The 24,342-nt window shown below is 50.2% G+C and overlaps 1 pseudogene; it reads right to left on the reverse strand.

Annotated features, from left to right (window-relative positions):
• Positions 1-11,718: 11,718 nt before the first annotated feature.
• LOC132082850 (serine/threonine-protein kinase pim-1-like) lies at positions 11,719-24,040 on the reverse strand (annotated as a pseudogene).
• Between the last annotated feature and the right edge of the window lie 302 nt (positions 24,041-24,342).

The raw sequence follows: 24,342 nt of genomic DNA on the forward strand, positions 1-24,342 counted from the left end.
ACAGGGGGCTGGCAAGGGGCAAGGATACCGTGGGAACAGGGGGCGGGGTCAAGGGGCAGGCAGGGGGCGGGGATGCCTGGTGACATTACGTCAGCAGACGCCCCCTGGGAGGAGTAGAGGGGCGAAGCTGAGGGTACTGCAGGAAAGGGAGGGGGAGGGGGGAAGGTATCACAGGGAATAGGAGGAGAGGGGGATGGGGCTGGAGTTTTGGGATGCTTAAGAGGATTTTGGGAAGAAGAAGACCAGGTTTGGGAAGATGCCACGTGGCATCCTTCATCTTGTGGACCCCCTAGGGACTGGGGGCCATTTCGGGCATCACTGCTCTCTGGAAAGCAGGGACAGAAGTGCCCCGCAGAGAAGCGAGTGGAAGAATATTAGTGATGGTACTTATTGTGTTTAAATGTAGTGATTTGTGTAGATCTGGTACATTTTAACCGTGAGTATGAGTATGAGCTCAGAGAGTTCCTTTGCCTTGGATGTTTGATTTTGATCTGCAGACTGTATGATGTTATTTTGATTGTGTCCAAGAAAATTGATGTGAGTAAATGCTGAATTATGGTATGCTATGTTGTGTTGAGAAAAGTGAGCACTTTGAGAGATATGCCCTTTCCCAGTGGTTTTGTGTGGTGATTTTCTTCCGCTGCATTGTGTGATTTTCATTGTATAGTAGTGTTTGTGGAGATTTTAAGATTTTGTTGCAACAAGAGTGGCATTTTACATAGGAAAACTATAGTACAGTGATTTATGCTTAACTACGATAGAGTTAAAGGAATTCTAAGAATTCCCCCCCTCACAGCAATTCAAGCCTTGGCTCTAGCGAATTTGAGATAAAGGGGGGGTGCGGGTGCGAGTGTTTGTGTCTGTGGGGTGACTAGCACAGCCTTTTTGCAAAGCAGTAAAACAAGTGTAAGTAGACACAGGGCTTAATTAGATTGTGCAAGAAGAGAACTAGAAAAGACTGATATTTTGTTTGATCAGAATATAGTGTCTATATCACGTTTTTGATTAGCATGCTGTGTGAGGTGACAGTGGCTGCCCCCTGGGCACAGGGACAGCTCTGGCTGCCCCGTCTCCCCAGGGAACACGGGAATGGCCTGTGAGCAAAAGCTGGATGTGCAGTTATTATTGCAGTGCGGTGTTTATGAGAAACACTGGTTTTGCTGTTCTAATAAGTGTCAGGGCACATGTAAATTAGAAGTTTCTGGTCAAGCGGATTCAGAACCTAAGGTCTTAGAACTTGTGTGTGGGAACCACATCTGATACCTGCCACCTGGAGCTGTGTGTATAGGAGGAAAGTTGAGAAACTACTGTGAAGGTCTGTAAAAAGGTTTGAGTGGAAGCGAGACAGGGCAAGGAGAAATAAATAATGAGAACTGACCAGAGCAAAGAGGTTCCTAAATTAGCCCCTTTTGGGAGGGGCTCACTGGGAGAAGGCTGCCAGTAGGAGCAGCTCAGAAAATAAAAAGATTTATATTACTTCATTGCTGTTAGTACTGTTTTAAAGTAGGAGGATAAATGGGATAGAGTTTTGTATGCTGAAATGTCTTTGTGTTTTAAGAAATCACCCAGATTTCTTGAAAAGGGAAAACAAGGCAAAGAGAAAGCAAATCAAACATGTTGTTCAGCATGCAGCATAAGATAGCAACGTATGAAACCAGGCAAGGATCATCATGCTGAAATGCAAAGCAATCACAGTTCACAAAATGAGTACACATGATTTGCTAAAGGCTCCTCCCAAGGTAAGGGAGGAAGGGTAAAGATGACCTCCCCAAAAGGGAAGAATTTTTGTCGACACAAGGGCCATATATTCAGTTTTAAATAAAACTTTAGTACCTGTGGAGAATGTTTATGTTGTAGTGTGGGGAATGAACAACTGGCCAGTCTGAGAAGGCATACTTGTGCAAACCTTTAAAGTAACATGTGTACTATGTGTACCTAAAAGCTTTTGTACAATTCGCTCAATTTGCTAAACATTCTCAAATGAGAAAGGTTACTCTGGAGGCAAATGATATAAAGATGTTTGGCTTAACATTAACAGACACTGAAATTAAGAAAGACATTAGTAAGGAGATATTAGAATAAGTAAACAAGTGTTTTCAAGGGTATGGGCCTCTGCTGTACCAGGGAGACTGAAAGATGCTCCCCCATGAGCGTCAAGTTTAAGGAAAGAACACAACTAGTGAGAACTGAGTAGTACCCTCAAAAGGAAGATAAGGAAGGAATCAGCCCAATAACTGATAGTACTGGATTAAGGGCTGTCAATAAGATAACATAGAATTCATACCCTGTGGTAGCAAATCCATATACCTTACTAACTTGTTTAACACCTGAGCTAACCTGGTTCACTGTTTTAGGCCTAAGAGATGCCTTCTTTTGCCTCCCTATCCACGAAGCCAGCCAGGAAATATTTGCATTCAAACTCAAGCTCACATAGTCCATGTGCCCGAAGTCTTCAAGATTCCCCACTCCGACTGGAGAACAGCTTGCAAAGACCCAGAGTCCCGGGAAGATCCACAAGAGGAAAGGAGGCTGTTGCAGTACGTGGACGATCTTCCAGTAGCCACTCGGATGAGGGAAGCGAGAGAAGCCTGGACGGTAAGCCTTTCGAATTTCCTAGGACTCCAAGGACGCAGAGTCTCAAAGAAAAGGCACAGGTAGTGAAACAGAAGGTAATCTACCTGGGGTAAGAAGTGAGTGCTGAGCAGCAGACTTTAAGGCAGGGAAGCCATATGCCAAACCCTGAAACCCCAGACAACGAAGGAGCTCCGAACCTTCTTAGGCATGGCAGGGTGGTGCCAGCTGTGGGTTTATAATTATGGACTGTTCGCCAGACCCCTCTATGCTCTTATTGCCAATGGAAACTGAGATCTCCAGTGGACACAAGACACCACATGGGCCTTTCGCCAGCTAGAGAGTGCCCTCATGTCAATTCCAGCTTTGAAACTTCCAGATGTAAGTAAACCATTCTTTCTATTTTTCCCACGCAAGGAATCGCCCAGGGAATACTGGCTCAGGACTTGGACCCTTACTGAAGGGCAGTTGCTTACTTCTCTAAGCAACTAGATGCAACAGCCAAAGGATGGCCAGGTTGCCTCAGAGCTGTAGCAGCAGTCGTGCTGAATATTCAAGAGGCATGCAAGTTTACCCTGGGACAAAAATGACTGTGCTAGTGTCCCACACAGTGTCCGCAGCACTGGAAGTAAAGGGTGGCCACTGGCTCTCACCGCAGAGGTTTCTGAAATGCCAGGCCATCATGGTAGAGCAAGACGATGTAGAGATAGTGGTGACTAATATTGTCAACTCAGCTTCTTTTCTCAGTGGACACCATAGTTGCCTAGAGACCACCAAAGCTACCTACTCCTGCCGCCCAGGCTTAAGGGACACTCCTCCGGACTATGCAGAGACCTGGTTCACTGACAGGAAAGCGACATTACAAAATTCACAGTGACTGCCTGCAGAGAGGTAATAGAGTCTGGACCTTACCAACAGGGACCTCTGCGCAGAAGGCTGAGATAATTGCCCCGACCCGTGCCCTGGAAAGGGCAAAAGGGAGGAGAATAACCATCTACACAGACCCAAGGAATGCATTTGGAGTCATACATGCACATGGAGCCATCTGGAAAGAGAGGGGACTGCTGACCTCACAGGGAAAGAAGAGACAATCCAGCTGCTAGAAGCAGTTCAGCTACCTGAAAAGGCATATTAAGGCACACTAGAGAGTGAGCTTAAAATTGGAGGAAAGAAATGAGCTGGCGGAAGGAGAGGCAAAGAAAGCAGCAAAGGGTGAGGTACAGATTTTCCTCGAAGGTAAGCCATAATACAATAATACTAACCAAAAGAGATGTACAACTGCAAGGGGTGGGCTACCATTGAAAGAGAGCTAGTAATCCCTTCCCATTTTCGTGGTTACTAGTGAAGGAAGGGCACTAGAAAACACACTAGGGCCTAACTACTTAGAAGCCTTTTATAGAGTGTGGCTCCTTTTTCGAAATGACCAAGGCTGCGAGTGATACAGAGTGCATTACACAAATCTGATTGAAACAATCGTTGTATCGTTGTCAGGGATTTATATGCCACTATCACTCAGGTAAGCCGACAATGTGATCCTTGCCTCCAGACTAACCCCAAAATACCCCCCAGCCAAAACTCGGTCAGACTGGGAGAGGCCATGGGCCTGTACAGAAGTGGCAAATTAACTTTTCAGAACTCCCAAGGAAAGGGGGGTATCAGTATTTACTGGTATTGATAGATACATTTTCAGGGTGGCCAGAAACATTCCCCACCAGAACTGTCAAAGCTCAAGAGGTGACCAGATTATTTTTATAAGGAATAATACCACGCTTCAGAGTTCCAGCCACAATATCCTCAGATAAAGAATCACATTTCATTTCCAAAATAGTGCAACAGATTAGTAGCCATCTGGGCATAGATCAGGAACTTCACACCCCATACCACCCCCAATCAAGCGGCCAGGTGAAGAGAATGAATCATTTGATTAAGCAGCAAATCATAAGACTGGGGCAAGAAGTTAATCTACCCTAGCCCAAGCTCTTCCACTAGCACTATTGCAAATTCAAACTAAACCTTGAGCTAAAGGAATGCTGAGTCCTTTTGGAATGCCTTACAGAAGACCATATAGTATACAAAGGGAATGTCCAGAATGTCCACCTATATGGTGGCATTAAGCAAACAGCTCAGAGTAATTGAGAAACATGTGGCTGGAACTTGGAGCAGGGAGTTAGACAGCCTGGGGATGATGTATATGTTAAGTCTCTTACAGAGAAGACTTCGGAACCACAGTGGGAGAGACCACTGCGAGTACTTCTCACCACCTTCACTGCAATCAAAATCAAGGAGCAGAATGCCTGGATCCATCACTCTCGGGTGAAGAAGGCCCAGAAACCCCTTAAGGAGTGACGCCAGGAGACAATGAACTGAGATTAAAACTTACTCGGGCAAAATGAGTATATTGCAGTCGGGAGTAGCTCATATTTTAGTTTGTAGAATTGTATTGTGTGTAATCATAACTGAAGTTTCAGAACTTGAGAGTACCTCTGTTCAAAATAATGCTAAATGGCCTTGGTCCCTGGCATTTAATCAGTATACTGGATCATAGGAAAACCTTCTGAGATAAAAGATTTAAACATATCTACTGTAGTCATCCATGAGAATCAGATATGTGAGGAGCAAGAATGGCAAGAACAGGAACTGTGGACTCTTCAAGGAATCAGAGGAGAAGAAATCAAAGTAGGGTGCCAGGTCATCAATAGGGTAGCTTATGAGAGACCAGATGTAATTAGTGTCTGAACCTCCCCTGGTGTATATGAACACCAGGAAGTCTGTGATAACCTAAGTGAATCAGACTGTTGGTGTCACTTTTGTGCCGAGTGTTTCAAGTAGCAGAAACCTGGTCCCAGTTTCTTCTGAGGCACTGCAAATGAATTTAGGCTCTTCTCTTAGACTTCCCCTTCATTAAATCAGGTGCTCTGGAGGGGGAAGGAGATTCCTGAGGTCTCTACATTTCAGAACAAACATCTGCCTCAAATATGACCTAAACCTCTGTCAGATACACTTGTGAAGTGTGTCTGAATTTGCAGTGTGAGCCCAGCACATCCCTCTGGCAGGGAGGCATGGTCATAAACAGAAAGCAGTTCCTGTTTCCCATAACAAACATCTAACTGGCATATTAGGGACAAGATTAGGAGTTTTAAATGGAATTGATTCAGAAATACTGGTGAATAAACTGGCCACTGCAGCAGGTAGCCTAACAAAATTGAAGCAGCCTTTATAGTAATCTCTATTGGCATTAGGAACTAGCCAGTGACAGATTTCAAAAGTACTGCCAAAGTAAGGAAGTATGAAAAGGCCGGGGACCAAGACCACAAGTTGATAGTAGAAACACTTAGTATAGTACAAGATAATGTGTCTTTAGCTTTCAGTTGTATACAAGCACAGTTATGGATACAAGCAACAGCAGCTCTGATCATATGGGAAAGGGGTGAAGGTAATTTTCCAGCTAAAATTCAAGAAATTGTGTGGCAGACTATGGTGAATTTCACCTATGATCCTGTTTCTAATGTGGCCTTTGTGCTTACCATACATAATGCCACTGTTTATGTTGTCCATCCCATCATTGCTCTAGGATCAAACCATTGAAAAACAATACTCTATCCTTCAGAACATAGAGTATGGGCACGAAAGATGAATGGAAAGTGGCAGACAGTAAACTTAGAATCCTGCATTACTAGAGAACAGATGGGATTCATTTGCAAAAGCAATACTATAATGCTCAGGATGTGTGTTTGGACACTGAGCAGAGTATTTGTCCCTTCAAAGTCCATCCAGTCACTGACCAGAAAACTGTGCTCGTATATACTGGAAAAGGGGGTATGCTTGAGAACTGCTTGTGCTGCTGTACAAATTGATAGCAATGATGTTATTCTGTCTAGTAGAAACCATTCTAATCTCTGTATATGTAATTTTGTTAAGATTATTGGATGTGATCTTTGGGTGGTCACCAACTGCGAATAGAATCTTTAATAAGTTGTGTCACCCCATTGTAGTCTTACTAATATTAGTTGGGATAAGTTTAGGACTATCTATTATATTGTTAATTTGGTATTGGAGAATACTACAACAAATAGCTGTACTAACATCTTTGTCAAAAGCACACGGTGAAGCACTAAAAGACACTTACTGTTGTGAAAGTTTTCATTAAGTAAAAGAATTTACTTATTTCCTAGGAAAGGGGGGAATGAGACGGAGTGGAGATCCATTCTGAATTAGGTGAAGTGCCTGGAAGAGGTGAGAGGTCTGTAGGGCCAAAGCTGAAAGAAAAGCCGCATTCCAGAGACAGCAAGGAGACAGAGAAAGAAAAACAGAAATTACCGCAAGGTCGATCTGCCCCAGACCTAAGAATTCCTCTGATAAAGAAGAACTAGTGCTAAATGTCATGCGGAATGAATATGTATGAACTTATTGTGAAACTGTATGCATATGCATTTGGGAGGGGGATAAAAGACGACCTGAGGTCTTCAGAGGTATGCATGCCTTGTTGGGGGACTTGCGTCCGGCGCGTGTCGTAAATAAACATACCGGGCTTTACAACTTTTATAAAGTTGTGAGGTTTCTTCTTTTCTCCGCAAAACAGCTGACACATGCTCTGGGTTTCAGAGGATGGGACACAGGGGGTTGGGAAAGGCTCCACGTAGCCTGGCCAGGGCCTTGTGAATGGAGCAACTCAGGCATTTTAACAAACTCTGGGAGTCGACTTCCCGATGAGTGTGCTCTCTTGAAAATACCAAGTTTTGGGGTAAGAGGTTTAGGGGTTTTAGAGCTAGGAGAGGGAGAAACAGGGAGAGTAGAAGTACATGGCTTGGAATTTGGCTTTTTTTCCGATTCCTTTTGTTTGAGCAAGGCTGTTCGAATTCGTAAACTCCAGAACACAAATTTAGCTGAGGGTGTATTCCCAGACTGTCCTAAGGTTATCAATTCATTCCCTGCTTTATCCCAAAATTGAATATTGTGGATTTCTTCAGTGGAGATTTGTGGGAAATGTAGAAAAAGCCATCTTATTAACTGTTTCAATTTTCCTTTTGAGAACTTCACATTACCACTGACTAAAATGCTAACAATATGATAATACACTCCTTTTTGTACAATGCTAAGCTTCGAACTCATGTTAGATGTAAAAGGCAAAGTACAAAATCCCGCCTGACCAAAAACAAAGCCAAAATCAGCTACCGATTTCTATTAAAAAACCCACAAATAGGAAAGCAATATCAAGCAGACAAAAGCTTTATAATGCAGCTGTCTATACTGCTTTAAAAATTCCCGGGCAGCAGCAGCAGGGAGCTGGGACATGCCTTGCCGAGCCGTGGCAGATACAGAGCCCCCCCCGCAGAGCTGAAAGAGCAGCCTCCCCCACAACACGTGGCAAGCCGAAACTGGGGCTGCCCCATGCCGCGTGTACAGAGCACCCCTCCATCCCGCACAGAGAGAGAGAAACTGCGTCCCCCGCTTGAGAGAGCCCCCCTCCCCTGCACAGAGAAAGAGCAGAGTCCCCCGCGCCAAGAGAGTTCCCCCTTCCCCGCCGGCGCGAATTCCAAAAGACAGTGAAACACACCACAAAAGCTAAAGCCATTCTGTGTGGCTGCGCAGACGAAATGCAAAGGCAAAAAAGGAACAGAACTCATGGCAGAGTCTGTTTTTGAGCTTCTGCTCCACCAAGAGCAGAGATACTCACCCGAAATGAAAGCTGTAGCTGGCTAGGTCCAGGCAGGCAGGTCTCCTCACCGGAACAGGACACCTCTATGGGCAGGAGAGGCTACCCTGTTCTTCCTCTGGAAAATCTGCTCACCAGAAAGGAGCTGGGCTTTCCTGAGGCGCCAAACAGTCCACAAAACTTCTTCTGGGAATATTCCCAAAGTCTCCACTGAGAGCGTTGCAACCAAGGCTCTTTCAGCTGGGTGCATGGCTGCCGAAGCCTGTCCGAGGTACTGAGAGTCCTTCTGGGGCTGCAGAGTCGAGCAGCCCCATGTTGGGCACCAAAATATTGGAATATGAATCCCAATATTACCAGGTAGATTGTGCCTGGGCCAGTCTGACCCTTGCTGCTGGGCCAAAGGCGGCAACTGTGTTGTATCACTCCAGAGACACCTTTAGCTTGCTGGAGGTTGCAGCTGGGCAGCTGAACAAGTCCAGGCTTGTTAGGAACTCCGTTTACCTCAGGTGAGAAGGCTTCAGGCTATGGTGAGGAGGAAGGAGACGGATTCTGCCGGAGGGTTAATATCCAGAGCTTTATTCCATGGTCACAGAGGTGTAACAGCTCCAACAGAATCCCGAGCACATGGTCTGATTCACCTTTTAAGCTCCGGGGCAGGGGGAGGGGAGGGACAGGTGTGCCACCAACCAGGTGGGAGGGGGAGGGTCTCAAGGGACGAGGGACACCTAGATAGGCCAATGACTCCCAGGCCTGAGGGGCATCCTTTGAAAGTGACGAACGACACGACGTCTTCCTGAAATGTTAAAACTGATTCACAGTCCAGCAGGGGGAGAGGGGGGAAGGGGAAGAGAGGTATGGCACACCTGGGAAAGGGACTGGGAAGTTTAAGACAGGATATTACAACACACTGCAACAGGGCCTTGGAGCCTCAGGTGGCCAAAAGCAGCTGCTCCTGGTGCCTGTGTGTGCCCGTGTTCAGCAGTGCTGCTCCATCAGTCTGTGCACAGCAACAGGGAAAAGCCTCAGCCCTGCAGGGCCAGGAGCTGCCGGGCTCTGCCTGAGCAGCTCAGCCAGCAGGAAGGGAGCTGCTCCACACGGGAATCAGGAGCAAAGGACATTCCTTTGATAGGACATTTTTTCTATTTAAAGGAAAAAAAAGGAAAAAGGAAAAAAATAGGTAAATTGTAAAAGATAGGAATAAAATCCAAGTGTTAGTGAAAAAACATTACATAACATTAATGAAAAAAACAAAACTTAAATGCCAAGTTACATTCTTAGCCTTAAGAGGTAAATAATCTTTTTAAAAACAGAACTCAGTTATTTCCATTGTAAATGTGCTGATGGCATGGATCCATCTTACTGACCTCAGCAGCCTCTTAAAAGATTTTGGGCTTTGTTTCCAACATTGGTATTTGAAATTGTGGTCGAAGCAAGAAGAAATTGCTTTGTGCCCTTCCAGCTCCAAGCAGGACTGGGAATGGAAACTCTGTCAAAACCCAAATACTTTAGAAGATGATCTTCCTTCTCAGCCTGGCAATGAGCTGCACATTCCCTTTGAAACTGTCAGGGATTTCTCAGAGACACAAAGTAACACTGACAGCTTTTTGCTCTGGCTTGGAAAGGCAGAAGGGCAATTCTCCATCCACCAGCTCCAGACTGCACTGCCTCAGGAGCACGGCCCACTCGCCAGCTTTGGCCCACTCGTGGCATTTCTAGAGGAGGAAGAAAGTGCAATTGCACATTCCAGCCAATCAAGAAGGAAGAATGGGACAGACAAAACACCCTGTACAGATCCAGGCGTTCAGCTGCGACTGTGGAGAGTTTGGGTCCTTGCCAGTTGGATGTGTGTCCCCAGCTGCAATCTCTGGGCCTGCAGCAGAGTCTCACTCACCTGCCAAAGCAGAAAGCTCAGGCGCTGTGCTGACAACGGGCTCATCTGATGCAGAGCTGTCAGAGCAATGTGAGGGCAGAGCCAGCCCAGCTGGGCCCAGGGCTGAGCCCAGCAGAGCCCTGGCAGAGCCCAGAGCAGCCTCAGCACCCGCAGAGCCCGGCTGCAAGGAGAGAAAGCAGAAACCGCCCGTCAGCTGAGGGCTCCTGTGCCCTTGTGCCAAGGCCTGCGGTGCCCAGGCCATGCTGGCTGTGCCCAGAGCTGTGCCCAGAGCTGTGCCCAGAGCTGCCCATCCCTGCTGCCTTTGGCAGCAGAGCAGGAGGGCAGCACATGTGCCCAGCCTGCAGCCAGCCAGGGCACATCCAGCCCTCAGCAGCTGCCCAGAGCAGGATGCTCCTGTGCTCGTTGCCATCTCCCAAAAGCTCTGATCCCACCCTGCCAAGCACACAGGGACCCACCTCACGCCAGCCACGGCTGCAAGAAAAGCTGCTCCCAAACCATGGCCTCAGCCTTCTCCAAGGGCACAGCCCATCCACGCGACAGCTGCTCCCAAGCACTTCCCCATCCACACTGGACCAACTCGAACATTTCTTCTGGAAAAACAAACAACACATTATTGAAAAGAGATTAGATACAAAAAGGGAAAACAAGAAAAACGGTAAAACCTCTTTTCTCTGCCAGGGCCTTGAGGAAGGCTAAACCCCTACATGCTAGGGAACAACCCAGCCATGAGTGAGGGAGGCCCACACTTTCTCTCTTCCTCCCTGTACTGCCCCTCAAAATCAGGGTGATCCCAAAGCAAACAAGGGCAGTGGAGCAGCCCAAGCTCTTCCTTGCCTGCACAGCAAAGCAGCTGTTCAAAGGTTCTGGAGTCCCACCTCTGCTCCCACCATGGGGTTGGTTTGTGTTGGGCTGGCTGCCCCAGCCCCAGCCCCAGCCCGGGGCACGGTGGGTGCTGGGGCTGTTGGCAGGGCCAGGAGCCCACTCCCATTTCGTACCCACCCCAGCCCATTCTCCCAGCCCTGCCAAAAGCAGCTGGGCAGCCACTGAAGCATAAGTTGCATATGCCCCAGCAAAGGGGGAACCTTTGGTTCCCTGCCACACTGGGTCATGCCCAAATCTGGCAGAATTTCCCCGGCTGGGGACTCATCTGCAAATTCCCTGTGGAGTTTGGCTTTGAAGAAGGTGCCAGAATCAAAGTCCATCACCTTCAGCCTCCCGTGGCCAGGCTGAGGAAGAGCTTGTCATCCTTGATGTCTCCCTCGCTGTCTCCAGCAGCAGCAGGAGCATCCCCACCCGGTACAGCTTCTCCAGGGGCTCCTTCTCTTTTCCTGGGGGCAGACCAGGCTCTCAGGGCTCTGCCCAGGGCCCCAGCTGTCAGGGAACTGGGACAAGCAAAACCAGCTTGGATGGCAGCCACCAGTGCTGGGCAGAGCAGCTCAGCTCCAGCACAAGGGCTGCGTGTTCCCATCCCATGACCCCGGTGCAGTGACACTGGCAGCGCAAAAAGCTCTGGGTTCCTTTGTTTCTTACTGCCAAGGCATGTGTGGAGCAGGAACTTGCCAGGGCTCTGGATCAAAGTGTGCCTGTGGCTCTCTCCCTTCTTCTATGGCAGAGGAATATCCCACATCCAAGGATCACAGAACAGGTCTTCCAGTGTGGGTCTGTCCAAGGAGTTCACGGATAAACACCTCCTGATCAGATCTTTGCACTCTGTGGAGAGAAAGCAGAAACTGCCGGTCAGCCAGAGAAGGCTCCCGTCTGCTTTGCCCTACTATTTCCATGCCCAGGCCATTCTGGATGTGCTCAGAGCTGGGCCTAATCATTCCCATCAATTCCCTGTTTTGGAGGAGAGCAGGACATGTGCCACCTCCTCAGCAGCTGCCAGAGCAGGATGCTCACGAGCCCACTGCTGCCTCAAAGCACTGGGATTCCCCTCGTGCCCAGAGAAGAGGATCCACCTTGAGAGAGCCTTTGTGGCAGCGGGAGCTGGCCCCAGCTGAGGTTCTGGCCCCTCCTGAAAGGGTGCTCGCCGCAGACCATCTGGTGCAGCAGGATGCCCAGGGACCAGACCGTTGCTGCCTCGCCATGGTACCAGCCAAAGTCGTTCCATTCTGGAGGGCTGTAAGACAGTGTTCCTATGGAATACAGATGGAGTTCATCAGGGGGATGCTGCTGCTCCCAGAGCCTGGCCCCAGCATCCCTGCGCCTGCGGGGGCTGCATCAGGGGCACCCAGGGTGACCACTGCCCTCTCGCCAGCACCTGGGACTTGTGCACAAACTCGGGGTTGGAAAAGAAGCCTCTGGTGTTGGAAGAGGGCAGCCCTGGCTAGGCCTGACCATGAAAAGCAAAGGAAAAACCCCCTCTGTGCTGGGGAAAAAAACTGCCCTTATCCTCCCTGCCTGCATTGCCCCAAAAATATCATGAAGCCAAGGCAAACAGGGTGAGTGGGGCAGTCCAAGCCCTTCCTTTCCCCTGCACACCAAAGTGGCTGGGGCACAGGTTCTGCCCTCCCTCTCTGCTACCCCCACCCACGGGGGGTTTGGTCGGGCTGGCTGCCCCAGCCCAGCCCCAGTCCTGGGCAGAGTGACTGGCAAAGGCTGCCAGCAGGGCTGGAAGATGGCTGCCCACCCAGTCCTGCTCTAAAGCAACTCAGCTGAAGACTCAGTCCCCTGACTGGCAGCAAAAGGGAGAATCCCCGCTGCCACAGCCAGCTTGGGCTGGGAGATGTTGGGCCATGAGATGCCAGCAGCAGGAGCACAGCCCTGTGTAGGCTCACCTGCAAAGTGTGTGTTGCCTGTGTCTTGCAGGCAGGTGCCACAGCCAAAGTCAATGAATTTGGCCTGCCCGGTGGTCAGGTCAGCCAGGATGTTCTCTGGTTTGATGTCACGGTGCAGGACCCCGCAGCTGGTACAGTGCTGCACGGCCTCCAGCACCTGGCGGAACAGCTCCCGCGCCTCCTCCTCGGGCAGGAACCACCATGCCCCAATGAAACGCTGCAGGTCCTGACACCGCTCTGGCCGCTCCAGCACCATCACGATGCAGCTGGGGAGCTCGAGCCACTCCAGCAGCTGGACCACACCGGGGAAGCCAGTGGACACCTTGGCCAGCAGCACGATCTCCAGGGGTGCGCTGGTCCCGTCCGGCTGTGGGAGGAGCACGATGCCGTCAGTGGGGCCGATGCCGTGCCAGGGCTCAGGAAGCCCTCAGCCAGGCCGGGATGCTCTGCGCCCTGTGCTGGCCCCACGCCCGCTCTCCCTCGGGGCGTCCTGGCGGTTCCCACCAAGCCGGGCCCCGGCTCATCCCCGGCCGGCAGCCCCGGCTTCTGCCGCTGGTCCCGCTCACTCACCAGCTCGCCCCAGTGCTGGACGCGGTTCCGTGGCACCCTTTTGATGGCCACTTGCAAGCCAAGGGCAGCAGCGGGGTGAGCTCGCCGCCCGCACTGTGAGCCCCATCCTCCGCCCTCCGCCCTCCTCCTCCTCCTCCATCCCCTCCTCCTGCGCCCGCCGCCGGCCCCGCCGCTCACCGGGGCGCCGTCCGAGAGCCGCGTGGCCGCGAAGACTCTGCCGAAGCCGCCGCGCCCCAGCAGCGATCCCAGCCGGTACCGCTCCTGCAGGGCCTCCTGCGCCGTCCCTAAAGGCGGGACGCGGCTGTCAGCGCTCGGCCCGGGGCCAGCAACGGCCCCCGAGCGCCCCTCACCCGCCCCGGGCCGGCCATGCCCCGGCGTTCGCTCTTCGGAACACAGCATGGGAGGCTTGGGGCCGGCCGCTGGGCTGCCGAGCGGCAGAGCTCGGGCTGGGGAAGCCGCAGCAAAGGCAGCGGGAGTGGCCACGCCGCGTGTGTCCTCCGCAGGCCCCAGGAGGAGCCAGGGCCTGGGCCTGGGCCGGGGCCGGGGTCGGGACTGGACCCTGCATCGGGTCCGGGGCCGGGCTTGGGCCAGGCGGAGGCAAAGGGCGGCGATGCTGCCCCAGCCCCAGGCACTGATGCCTGCTCAGCAGTGCCACCGCCAGCACGGCCAGAGCTGGGTGGAGGCCACCGCCAGCACGGCCAGAGCTGGGTGGAGGCGAGACCGCGGCGGGACAGCCGGGGCCGGGCACGGGGCAGCCCCGCCCAGGGCCGGGGGCGGGCCGGGGGCATGGCCCGACCCGGCAGGGGAGAGGGAGGCGGGGAGAGAAGAGGGATGCCGGGCAAGGGACCCCGAGAGAAGGGTGCCTGACAGGGGAAAGGGAGAGAAAGAGAAAGAGAAAGAGAAAGAGAAAGAGAAAGAGAAAGAGAAAGAGAAAGAGAGAATGAGAATGAGTGTTGAGGAGTCTGCTTTTTATGCTGCCGCTGCTGCTGCTGCTGCTGCCACCGCTGCTGCCACTGCGACTGAAGCACCGGGGCCGTTCGTCCCCGTGTCCGTTCCCCGCTCGCCCCACGAGCCCCACGTTCGAGCCCCGCACGCCCCGGGGACAGCCCCTCTGTCTATCCAAACACGGGAACTTTGCGGCCTTGAGCCCACATGCAGAGCCCTGACTCCTGCACACTGGCACAGCGATCCTCTCACCTGCTGCTGTGCATTGTCCTTGCTGAGGGGCAAACACTGTCGGGGCACCTTCCCTTGGTGTAGGATTCCTACCTGACCCCAGCACTGCACTTACATCTCCAGTGTTGCCTTCCAGTAAAAACAGGGGAAGGAAAACTGTATGTGACTCATGGCATTTTAGAGTGTCTAAAAATCACTAAGTCACCGATCTTAGAGATGAGGTGCATCTGGAATTACTGGGATGCAACATGGGAAAGGAGAGCATATAAATAAATAGAGGGAAACATCTTGGATTGTTTCTTTCATTTTCATTTCACTTCTGGAAAGCTGTTTCAGTTTTCCAGGAATCTTCTCCTGTCTGCTCTTCCCAAGAATCTCTCATGGAGAACGAGGTCAAGCTTCTGTCACAGGATTTGCCACCAGGAAATTATGCCACTGGTGAAATTTTCATTATGGCTGTTAGTGCTGGCTTAGGGCAAATTTTGGGAGGAAATCTCCAAAAGGGGTCCATCTAGAAAGCAAGTTAAAGCAGCCCCTCCCCCTACTAGTTCAGGAAAAGACTTCCCTTGAGAAAAGTGAAAAAACCAGTTTATTTAACTGGTAAGTAAAGTATTCACAAGCATGAAAAATGAATAATATTAAATAAAACCTCTGACGGTGCTGAAGAGATGACAAATTCAGAAAGTCCTTTTTGTGGGTTGTAGTTGGCTCACTTGGTCTCTTCTGAGTCCCTCTGGTGCTGGAATGCAGCGTCCCAGAGCTCGGTGTGCCACAGGTGTCAGCTGGCGGTGTTGTTCTGGGTTTTCAGTCCAGAGCAGGTTTGAACAGTTCCAAGAAAAAGGAAAGTCACAGTCCAAAGAAACTTCTCCGCCTAAGCTAGCTAAAAACAAATTGCTAGACCTGGACTATGAAGGCACTGGAAAATTTCCAAGTCTGGGCACTGGCAGTCCCAGCAAACACCACAGCTGGATGGTGCTGGAGCCAGAACCTGCAGATTTCCAAATTTTGGCTTTCTGTGCCAGCAAATGCCGGGACTTGGGTTGTGCCAGCACCAGGAAGTTTTCAGATCTGGACACTGGTGCTGCCAGCAAGCACCAGATCTGGGTGGTGTCGTTGCCAGGGATAGAAATCTTCCGGATTTGGGCTCTGCTGGCACTGGGAAATTTCCAAATCTGGGTTCTGGCGCAGCAAACACAAGATGTGGGTGGTGTCAGACCCAGTAGCAGAAAGCTGCCACAGGTTTTATCTTTCTGTGTCAGCAAATTGCTGGACATGGGCGGTGCTGGAACAGGGAAATTTCCAAATCTGGGCACTGGCATTTCCAGCAAACACCAGTGAAACCTTCTGGTCCTCATCCTCACCGTTGACCAGTGGTTTCCCTGAGAACCGGCTCTGGCCTCTGTACAGTCTCTCTCTCTACAGAGACTGCTTTCATCTGGTGCTCTGGAAACAGAATTTTAATGAAGGCAAACACAACAAACAGAACGGCATGCACAGTACAGAGAGAAGCAGAAAAAAGCCTGGGTCCAGTGTCTAGCAGGGATATTTATACATTTATTTATGGGGAGGGGTTAAGGTGGGATCTGAGAGAAGGACCCAAGAGGAAGGAAGGATTGAGAATATTACAATTTTGCAGTAAAAAGTAACCAATGGTAGCAAAGGGAACTCAGAACTTTCTAGTAACAATTTGCATAACTGAACGAGAGGATCATGGGCGGGAGCTCCTGCTCACCCCAACTAAAGAGGGTTTTCCCACAGCCTTAAGCTGAGGTCTCCTTCTTCTTTTAAACCAACCCAAACACAGCAGATCTGGGCGGTGCCAAGTTTTGGCTTTCTTTGCCAAAAAATTGCTGCCTTTGTGTTTTGCTGGCACCGGGAAATTGCCAGATGTGGCCACTGACAGTGCCAGTGCACACCAGATCTGGGTGGGGAATGTGCCGGCACTGGGAAATTGCCAAATGCAAACCTTCTGTGCCAGCAAATTGCTGGAATTATGCTGTGCATGCATCTGAAAATTTCCAGATCTGGGCATTGGCGGTGTCAGCAAACATGAGATTGGGTTGCTTTAAGTACCCGGTATTTGCATGATTTTGGCTTTCTTTGCCAGCAAATTGCTGGAATTGGGCTGTGCCAGCACCAGGAAATTGCCAGGTCTGGACACTAGCAGTGCTGGAAAACACCAGCGCTGGGTGGTGCCGGCCCCAGGTATTTGCTGGGTTTTGGATTTCTGTGCCAGCAAATTGCTGCACTTGGACTTTGCCAGCACTGGGAAATTTCTGCATCTGGGCCATGGCAGTGCTGGGAAACTCCAGGTCTGGGCAGAAACAGAGTCAGCAGTGGAAAATTGCCAGATTTTGGGGTTTTTCGCCTGCAAATTGCTGCACTTGGGCTGCACCAGCACCAGGAAATTTCTGGATCTGGGCACTGGCAGTTCCAGGCACACCAGTTTGTGAGAGCCAAAATGAGAGATGTGGGACTCCAGGCGGCTCTTCAAAATGCAGTTTATTGTTTCCAAGGTGATATAGCAGTCCAGAGTCATGGGTGACAGAGCTGTGCTATAGCTGTCAGCTCCAGCTGCAGGCCTGGAGACCCTTAGTTTAGGTTACAAATGCATTATATACCCTTCTTTGCTGAGCATCTTCATACACTAGAACCAATCTATACCTTAGCTTTTATCTATAGCCAATCATAACTACTATCATTACCATATTCATGTTACTATTCTCCAATCACTAAAAGTTAGTAGATTACAGTTTAAGCTAAAAGTTGTTTTCCAGTTTTCTTGCAGTGGAAAATTCTGAGACTTTTTTCTACTTGCAAAATTTCCTGACTTGTTTGCCTGTGCTATCTTTCTGCTTGGTAAAATCTTCTTGTTTGAAGTGGGTTTATCCTTTGCTCTAAGTCATAAAAACCCCTTCTAACTAACATACACTTTGTCATCTTAGCTACCCAAAAAGAATGGCTCATCAATTCTTTTCTTTTATATCAAAACTTGCTTTCATTTATGTTCTTCTTCAGACATTACATTCAAAAATCTTTCAGCCAAGCATACATATCTGTGAGACTTTCTTGTCAAACTGCATCCCTGTATAGTGGTCAAGTGCTTGAGGCCAGGAGCACCTGGACAATGGGGACAGTTCTTTTCTATAGGATGGAAACCACAGAACCCCAGGGTTTTGAAGGCACATGAGAAGCAGTCACCAGAGACCAAGGCAAGCAAGACCTGTCTGTCCTTGCAGCTTTTGTTTGAAAGCAGCCCTTGGATATATGGGGAGTTTTGGGGTGGAATTCCATTTCAGGCATGGGTTCCTGGATAGGAATGACAGCTCTGCATAGGAGAGCAAGGGCCCCTTACAGCCCCTCACAGCCCCTCACAGCCCCTCACGTCCCCTCACAGCCCCAGACGCAGGGCTCCTCCCACAGGAGGAGGGGTCGGGCCCTGCTTGTTCTCCTTTGATTTCGGACCCTTCACAGCCACGAGTGCAGAAAGGCTGAAATGGAGCCTTTCCCCATCGTTTCCCTCGGGGTTAACTGCGGGCTGAAGCTCTGTGCTGGCCCTGGCCCCAGCGCCACCCTCCCTGCAGCCGCCAGGCCTTTGCTGTCCCCCCGTGTCCGTTCCCTGTCCCCGAGTCCCGCCCGGCTCTGGCAGCAGCAGCAGCTGCAGGGCAGGGGGCGCCGGCCCGGCCCAGCCGGGGCTCCCGGCCAGGAGCAGCAGCAGCGCCCGCCCCTTCCCGCCTGCTCCTGCCTCGGCTCCCAAGGGCTTTTTCCAGCTCAGTTCTGGAGCAGAGCAACCAGCACCCACACACAGCCCTGACTGCTCAGGGCCCGACTGTGCTGCCCTGAGCCAGCCCTCAGAGGAAGAAAGGATCGGGTTCCAGTGCTGTTTTCAGCTCTCTTTTACTCACCCTGAGCTGACAGCAGGAGGCTGCTGGTTCCTCTGCCTTGGCAATTGGAGATCACAGCTGCTCTTGGCCCTCTTCTGCTTGCCACCTGAATTTTATCAGTACAACTGCACTTGCCTCTTTCAATCACTGCTGCCCACTGCGCTTTTGTGATGGTGAACTCAGGGTTTTTGTCACAGGCATCATGATTAGCAGAGACTGAAATGCTCACAAGTCCTTGAGCACTAAGTCCTGGGGAATGAAAGCCTCACAGACCACTTTTGCAGCACTCAAACACTGCCCTGCTGCTGGTGCTGTTGGAATAGAATCAACTTACAGAGACCATCACAGAAATTGCCTCTGGGTGGCAAATCAAATGAAAAAATCCACCAGGAGAACGAAAAACCAGAACTTGACTGCCTTCGTTGCTTCCTCAGAGCAGCAGAAAATGGAGATGCCCAGAGGTATTTTGCAGTGCTGCTGATCCCAGTTGGAGCCCAGCCCTCTGCAGAGTCCCAGCGGGAACCTGAGCCCAGCCCAGGGAGCTCCCAGAGTGTCCTGGAGATTATTTCTCTGCATTAGGTCAGGCTTGCATTCCCCAGCAAGTCTCCAACAAAACCTCCTGTTTTCTTGGGTTAGAACGGGCACAATGAAAAACTCAGCAATGGCACAACTCCCCAGGCCACAAGGAAAAGAAAGGACAACTTGTCAAGGAATCCAAACATTTGTCTTGCTTTGCTGCAGAAGTCGTGCTGCACTCACGGTGTGGAAAGCCAAGAGAAGCTGCAGTTGGGGGCATGTGGGATCTCAGCACCTCAGGATGGAGGTGCAGAGAGGCCGAGACCACCCTTGGGGGGCTCGGGAATCCTGGAATGTTGCCAGAAGTGTCTGGTGGCAGGATTTTGATCCTACACAGGAGATGAGACCTATATGAGGACTGGGAGGAATTCACTGGGTGAATGGTGAAGGGATAAGTTAGTTAAAGTGTAAAACACAGGGTTTAGGATTTTGGTACAGGGGGGTCTAAAGAAGTAAGATGGAGGAATTGGGGCGTGTCCTGTCCTTCTTCTTCTTCTTCTTGGCCTCCATCTTCTGTGGTGGTGGTGGCACTTTGGGATTGGTCATTATTAAAAGTGCACCGGTTAATAAGAGTAGAAGGTATTGGGGAGAAATAGTAAATATTGTATACGCAACTTTGAGTATAAAGATAAGTGACCGCCCAGGGGGCTCGCAGTGTGCCCATGGCTGACTTGCTGTGCAGACCTCTGTCGGGCTGAAAGAAAATCTTTTAGATAAACAATTAATAAACACCGAGACCGAGACAAGATCAGAAGTCTCTCCTCGTCCTTTGAAGCGTCGGCTCTCCAAGGACATCCTTGAGAATTCCAGCACACCTAAAACAGCAGAAAACCTAAACAGCAAAAAAACACAGAAAACTAACAAGCGGCGTCCCTGAAATAGCTCTGGACATAAATCAGCCCAGCAAAGAGAAAAGAAGAACGCCAGGAAATTTACAAGTGGCGTTCGCTGCGTGGGCACCCCCCACCAACCCTTTCGGGGGGGGATCAGCCCTGAAGAGCTGAAGAGCCGAGAGGGCAGCTCCTGAGGAGAGAAGCCTGAGAGAAAAAAAAAAAAAAAAAGGAAAAGAAGAAAGAAGAAAAGAAAAAAAGAAAAGAAAAGAAAAGAAAAGAAAAGAAAAGAAAAGAAAAGAAAAGAAAAGAAAAGAAAAGAAAAACGGCCAGAAGAGTCTGCAAAAAAACAGCAGTCACTGAGAATTCCATCTCTCAGCTTCTGCCGAAGGCAGTTCGCAGAGCAGCCCGGATCAGAACCAGAAGGCGCCTCTGGATTCCTTCTCCTGTGACCTGCTGGACAGAGACGGGAGCCTTCGGACAGCTCTGACGACAGATTCGGTGAGAAGGTCAAAAAATAAGAACATAATTGCACACTCTCCCAAAAAACAACGGGAAATTTTGTCCGCCTTACAAGGCGTGGCTCAAACATATACAGAAAGGATCTCAAAAGAAAGAATTAAAACAGCTGTTGTTGTGGGCAAGGCTTAATTACCCACTGGCCGAAACATGCCTGCTATTCGAAGTGGGGTTTTGGCAGGAAATTAATAGGCACTTATATTTTTTAGCAACAAAGAAGGACGAGACAGCGTTAAAGCTGCTCTCGTCGGCAAGATTGATGCCAGAAAGGCATCATCTCGGCGCAGTCGAAAAGACTGGGAGAGCAACGAAAAGTTGCCGGCACCCTCAGAAGGAGGGTGGGGAGCAAAGCTCCAGGAGAAAAAAAAAAAAAAAGAAAAAATTTTAATTAGTTCTGGCCTCAAGAAGCCAGGGGAAAGGGCTCTCGAGAAAAGAGAGCAGGAAATAATATTAAAGCCCCCGGTCCCAAAACCCAGAAACCCCAAGAAGCTCCTAAAGCGTCCTAAAACTCCGGAGAATACAAGGGAGTCAGGATCGGAGGAGGGGGTGCAGGGGGAAGAGAAGGGATCGGGGGGGGAGGCGCTTCCTCGCGGGGGGCACGGCGCGGCAGCGACGGAGCCGGCGGGGAGCGCGGGTGAAGAGACAGACAAGGGAGACATGAGTGCAGACGCGGCTTTTATCAGCGCGGCGCCGGGGGGTGGCGGCCGCTCCGGCCGGCCGGCAGAGTAGCGGACACGCGCGCGGCGGGCAAAACTCGCAAAAACCCGGGAGCGAAGTCGGGTCGAATTGCGGGGCGGGCCCGGGTGCCGGCGGGGGGCGGGCTGTACACACCGGCGGGAGGAGCCAGGGACACAACGTCAGAGGGAGAGGAGACAGAGTCGGGACAGACCGAGGGGAGGAGATTCGGAGGTGGAACGAGGGGGAGAGAGTGACGTCTCGGGCGAGGAGGGGCCGTGCTCGGGATCCTATGTCCCAGCGGCTCCACACCCTCCTCAGACTTGATGCCTCTGGTATAACCCTCGGAGTCCCAGTCCCTTCCCTTCAAGGGAGACGTTCTGGTGTTCAAGCTCCATTTTCAGCTGAATTAAAAGCCAAGCAGACACGGTCTCAAATGAGATCACGAACACGGCAGTCGACAGGACAGGGGCGGTAGAGCTCATGCTGTCATCCGAGCTGGGGAGGCCGGTGACAGCGCCACCTAGTGGGGGGCAAGGGTTTCGCTTGTATCTCCACAGATCGAGACGTGGGTGTCGGCACGACACGTGAAACCATTTCGAGTGCGAGAACATGAAAATACGGAACCCAGAACAAAGATCCAAGAAAAAAAAAAAAGAGACGAGTACTCAAACAGGGGTCGAGACTCAGATTGCCAAGACGACTCGGAAGAGAAATAAGAAGAAACTAAGGACTTTGGGGGGATTCTCTGTTAAGGTCCTGAATGAAAAGCAAAGCAATGATGTCACACAGAAGTGAAGCCATGAGTTTCATGATGCTTATACGCATCATTCTTTCATTCATTGAAATAAGCAATGGGGGTAATTTACCTATCTGTCAGCCAAAGCAAAATGTATGGTAGAATTCTTTGACATCTCTCCCATTTGGAGAGGAATTTTAAGGGTAGACTTCTTTGACATCTCTCCCATATGGAGAGGAATTTTAAGAGTAGGATTCTATGTTTTAATAATTCTCCTAGTCCTCATACTTGTCATCCCATGCATATTTGCATGTTTAAAACACGCTATGAATCGGATAGTAAAAGAGATCTTCCTGGTGCAAACAGAAGGGGGAGATGTGGGATCTCAGCACCTCAGGATGGAGGTGCAGAGAGGCCGAGACCACCCTTGGGGGGCTCGGGAATCCTGGAATGTTGCCAGAAGTGTCTGGTGGCAGGATTTTGATCCTACACAGGAGATGAGACCTATATGAGGACTGGGAGGAATTCACTGGGTGAATGGTGAAGGGATAAGTTAGTTAAAGTGTAAAACACAGGGTTTAGGATTTTGGTACAGGGGGGTCTAAAGAAGTAAGATGGAGGAATTGGGGCGTGTCCTGTCCTTCTTCTTCTTCTTCTTGGCCTCCATCTTCTGTGGTGGTGGTGGCACTTTGGGATTGGTCATTATTAAAAGTGCACCGGTTAATAAGAGTAGAAGGTATTGGGGAGAAATAGTAAATATTGTATACGCAACTTTGAGTATAAAGATAAGTGACCGCCCAGGGGGCTCGCAGTGTGCCCATGGCTGACTTGCTGTGCAGACCTCTGTCGGGCTGAAAGAAAATCTTTTAGATAAACAATTAATAAACACCGAGACCGAGACAAGATCAGAAGTCTCTCCTCGTCCTTTGAAGCGTCGGCTCTCCAAGGCCATCCCTGGGCCTTTCCAGGCCACCAGAACAGCAACACAGAAAACCTTACAGGGGCACATCTTGTGACAGAAGCTGCACCTCATTCTCCAGGAAAGGTTCTTGAAAAGGGAGGACAGGACTGTGGAGGAGACTCCTGGGGAAGTGAAACAGCTTTCCAGAAGTGAAATAAAAATGGAAAGGAACAATCCGAGATGTGTTCCTCTTTTTATTTCTATGCTCCCCTTTTCCATGTTGCACTGCTTCTCCATGCCATGAATTCCAAATGCATCTCACCTCTCAGATCGATGACTTAGTGAGTTTTAGACACTCTAAAATACCATGAGCTACACACAGTTTGCCTTGCCCTGGTTTTGTTGGAAAGCAATGCTGGAGCCATCGGTGCAGTGCTTGGGTCGGGCATGAATCCTGCAGGCAGGGAATGTGCCCTGCCAGTGTCTGAGCCTCAGCAGGGACAATGCACAGCAGCGAGTGAGGGATTTCCTGTGCCCTGCGCAGGAGTCAAGACTCTGGATCTGGGCTCAACACAGCGAAGTTCCCGTGTTTGGACAGACTCAGGGGCTGCCCCCAGGGCAGTGAACGGGAGAGTTCCTGGCTGGGAGAGGCCCCAGCAGAGGAGGGGATCTTGTCCTGTCTCGATGCCCTTTAAGGGTCTTCAGGTCCCTTTGAAGTGGAGTGTTGGAAAAGAAATGAAATTTAGCAAAATGTTTAATTATAGTGAGTTGTGTGTGAATTGGTTTGTTAAAAGCAGTTTTGTAGCCGTTGAAAGTGTGTGTTGGGTTTTGTGTGTAACCTAGCAGGTAGTCTTAGGGATTTAATAAATATTTAAACTAGTGTAGGAAAGTAAGAATGCTAACCTGTCTGGAGGCAGCATACAATGCTCTTAGAATAAGATAAGCAGAAGATTTATGATTTTGTTTGTGAACTAAGGAATGTATCACAAGGGGTCTGTGGCTAGGCAAGGGGAACTGTTTCTTGGAGACCTTGTTATGAATCGCATGTATAAAAAGGGAAGCACCCATACGTGAAATTGGGGGCTCGGGACACTAGTCCACCTGCTCCCCGGGCCCTTAATAAAGCACTGCACAAAACTTGAAACTTATCCGAGTTTTGTGTCATTTATCAATCGGGCAACAGTTTTCTGGCGACCGCGGCAGGACTCCGAGGGTTGCCGGGACGGTTCGCGTCTCGATCCACTTCCAGCCAGCACCGAGCACTTCTTGGGGAGACATCGGTCGTGTCCGACCCCCGCGCCTGTCGGACAAACTGCATTAAGGTAAGCCCGAAGGTGCTTTATATTGGAAAAAGGTGATAATTGGATTTGGATTTGGTGGTTGGTAGAAAAGCCAAGGCTCTGGCCATAAGACGTCTAAGTACGCAGGACCGGAACTCGCCTCCTGTTTTTTTTTTTGGGAAGGACGGCGAGAAGGTATATTGGTTTAAGGTATATTGGTTTATTGGGATTAAAGGTGGAATTAAAGGCTGTAATATGATGTCTTTTAAAACTTTTAAAACCTTAGTGCAAGCCAATGGT

This window comes from Ammospiza nelsoni, chromosome 22, assembly GCF_027579445.1.
Source record: "Ammospiza nelsoni isolate bAmmNel1 chromosome 22, bAmmNel1.pri, whole genome shotgun sequence".
Taxonomy (NCBI): Eukaryota; Metazoa; Chordata; class Aves; order Passeriformes; family Passerellidae; genus Ammospiza; species Ammospiza nelsoni.